The following is a 3,188-nucleotide window of genomic DNA, read 5'->3' as shown; positions in this document are numbered from 1 at the left end:
AATATTTCTTCCCCTCCGTAGGTTCTCTCTTTTCTCTTGTTTCCTTTGCAGTGCGAAGCTTTTCTAATTGGATGCGATTTCGTTTATGAACTCCTGGCACTGTTTCCTGAGCGCTAAGGGTCCTGTGGAGGAAGCTGGTGTCCGGGTCAGGATGTTGGAGTGTTTCTGTCATGTTGTCTCCTGGCAGTTGCGGAGTTTCTGGTCTAATTTCTAGGTCTTTGATCCACTTTGAGCTGATTTTGGGGCAGGGTGAGAGACAGGGATCTAGCTTCATTCTTCCCCAAAGCATCTCCATTTTTCCTGTGCCATTTGTTAAGAAGCCTATCTTTTCTCCCAGCCAAGCCTTTGTCATCGAGGTCTCTGCAGTTCAGCAAGCTCGCCACCCCACACCACGGCTGCTCTGCTGCTGCTCTGTGCTGTTGGGCACCTGCCGTTTCCTGCAACTCATGCTCAGGCTTGGTTTTCATCTTCCCAGTGCATGTTTACTCTCCCGTTCTTTTCACTGAGAGGACATGTAACCTCATATTTATCATGTCCTTGGCTACCTTTAGATTTAAAGAACACCTTTGACTTTCCTTTGAGTTTTTTTCTTTCAAAGGTGAGCTGCGATCGGTAAGTGCTATTCACCTTTGTGAAGATTTCTGTAACTTCTTCTTTCTAATGCTTCACAGGCTTGATTTCCATTTCCCTGTGCTTGTTACAATTTTCTTAAATAAACAAACTTCAATTTCTATTTCATACATTTTCACATTAATATATTTACTGGTGCTGTTTAATGTTTATCTTTCACTGCTATTACAAATGTTTGTGCAAATATAACTCACTATTTATCTTCATTCTTTTATACTTTTCTATGGACATTACCCATTTCTTGTATAGTTTTGATTCAAATAGACTGTGATTGTTTTGATTTTAAAAATACAATAGATGATATGTTCATTATCAATCATTGTGTAACAGGCTATTCTAAAACTTAGCCACTTAAAACAACAAACATTGTTTTAAGTTTTCTGAGCTAGATCTGGGTAACTGCTTGGCAGGTGTCTCAGGTCCGGGGTCTCTCACAAAACCAGTGAAGATATTGGCTGGGACAGCTATCCACTGTGGGCCCAGATGGGAATGTCCCCCTTCCAAGCTCCTTCCCATGACCATTGACAGAATCTAGGTACTAGATGGCTGGCTGCTGGCCAGGGCCACTTGGGCCTTTCCATAGGTCAGCCCCAACATGGCAGCCAGCTGCTCTCTGAGTGAGCAACTGAATGAGTGACAGAGTAGGTAACAGTGGGCAGGGCGGAAACCACAGATTGCTAAACACCTACATGCAAACGACACGACTGTCGCCAAGATCCGGTTCTCAGTTCTTAGCCAGTGACTCAGCCCACACAGGGAGAAGTTTCTGATCTCCTTGTTGCAATTTGGTGGCCACAACTGAGGTGTGTGACACACAGTATCAGACAGAGAGCCAACAGGTCCCAGGGGCCATCCCCTAATGTCCATTCATGGCAGCCCACTGATATCGCCAAATCATTCTCATGGGGAATTGTGTTTTCTGATTTCAATTTCCTTTTTCATAAAAATGACATTGTGATTTCTGCTGTATACCTTGTGGTAAATATAAAGGGTACATTCCCACTCCAGGTGGAGAATCTATCATAATCTAAAACGATGTCTCTTTTTTGTGTGTGTGTGTGCAAATTCACATCTGATCCTGGAAACTCTGAATTTTTTTTCAAGTTGAGACTGTAAAATACACTAAAGGAAACTTTGCCAGGAATGATAACTGTATGCTGATAAATAACAAAAGATTTGCTTTGTCCTCTGGTTAAAGTCACTTTGACCATTTGGTCCATTATGTGGCTTGCAGGAAGGCCCTGGTACTCACCTTTTCCTGTTGGGGATCTTGGCCAGTCCTTCAACCCCCTGGCCGCCTCTGCTCATTCTCAGAACATTCCTGGTGGCCGAGTCTGGGAACATTGCATTGATACTTCTGAGCCACAGGGACTCCTCTCTGCATGTCCCCATCTGCTTCTGCATCAGTGAGTTTTCAACTCATGGACTGATACATACTTCTGTCATTGTGCCCCAAATGCTGGTGAACCAATCGGCCACAACGAGGGCATCTCAGTCCTCGGCTGTGAAACCTGGATGAGCTTTCACCTGATGTGGGAGGTGCGGAGTACTGCCTTCATGCTGCCTGGCCCATGATGCTATGTGGCTGTCTGCATTCCTCCCTGTTCCTGTGTCCACATGAGCCATGGACTGAGACTCCTCCTGGCATCTGGCTGCTGGTTCCTGGGATCATTAGATGGCTTCACATTTCACCATGGCAGGTCCTGGGAGACCGGCCACTCCTGTGAGGTCCTGCTGTAATGAAACCCTCCTGGCCCGACACCTCACCTTAGGAGGTTTTCATGTGTCTGAGCTGTGTGCTGTCTGCTCTTTCTCCTGGCTCCCTCATCCTCCTGATGTGCCCTCATTCCCCCACTCTCCGCATGGCACAGCTTTCCCTTTTCTCTTGAGATCTGTGAGTACAGCATTTCAACCTCATTCATTCCTTGCCTTCTCCCGATCTTGGCCTCACAATACCTGCATAATAATAAAACTAATATCTCAAAAAAAAATTTGAACCAATCTACTCTTACTTGCTTCTTGTATTCTCTATTTGACTTGTTTTATCTCCTGTAATCACCATAAGACCAATTCCATTGCAAGTGGAATGTATACGTATGTGGGGATGATTGATTCTTCTGTCTCTGTATATGGTTACTAATCTATCCATTTGTTTGATCTTTTTAAGAATCACTGTCAGGTTTCCATCACTGTAACAAAATACCTGAGATAAAAAAACTTACAAGGAGGAAAGATCATTCTGGCTCATAGCTTTCAAGGTTCCTCCCTGTGGTTGCCTGGTCCCATCACTTTGGCCTGTGGCAAGGCAGAATATCATGGTGTACACCTGGTGCAGCAAAGCTGTCACTCACGGTGGCCAGGAAGCAAGGAAAGACGGGAAGGTGCTGGGGTCCCAACATTCCCTCAAAGACACATCCTGAACAACCTACCTGCCTCCTGCCAGGCCCCGCCTCCTGAAAGTGACACCTTCCAGTAGCACCACCCTGGGAACCATCCTTCAACCCTGGGCTTTGGGGGACATTTCTGATCCCAACTATAGCAATCAAGTGTTTGCTTTA

Source organism: Marmota marmota, unplaced genomic scaffold (genome assembly GCF_001458135.2).
Source record: "Marmota marmota marmota unplaced genomic scaffold, marMar, whole genome shotgun sequence".
Taxonomy (NCBI): domain Eukaryota; kingdom Metazoa; phylum Chordata; class Mammalia; order Rodentia; family Sciuridae; genus Marmota; species Marmota marmota.
This window is presented reverse-complemented; position numbering follows the sequence as displayed.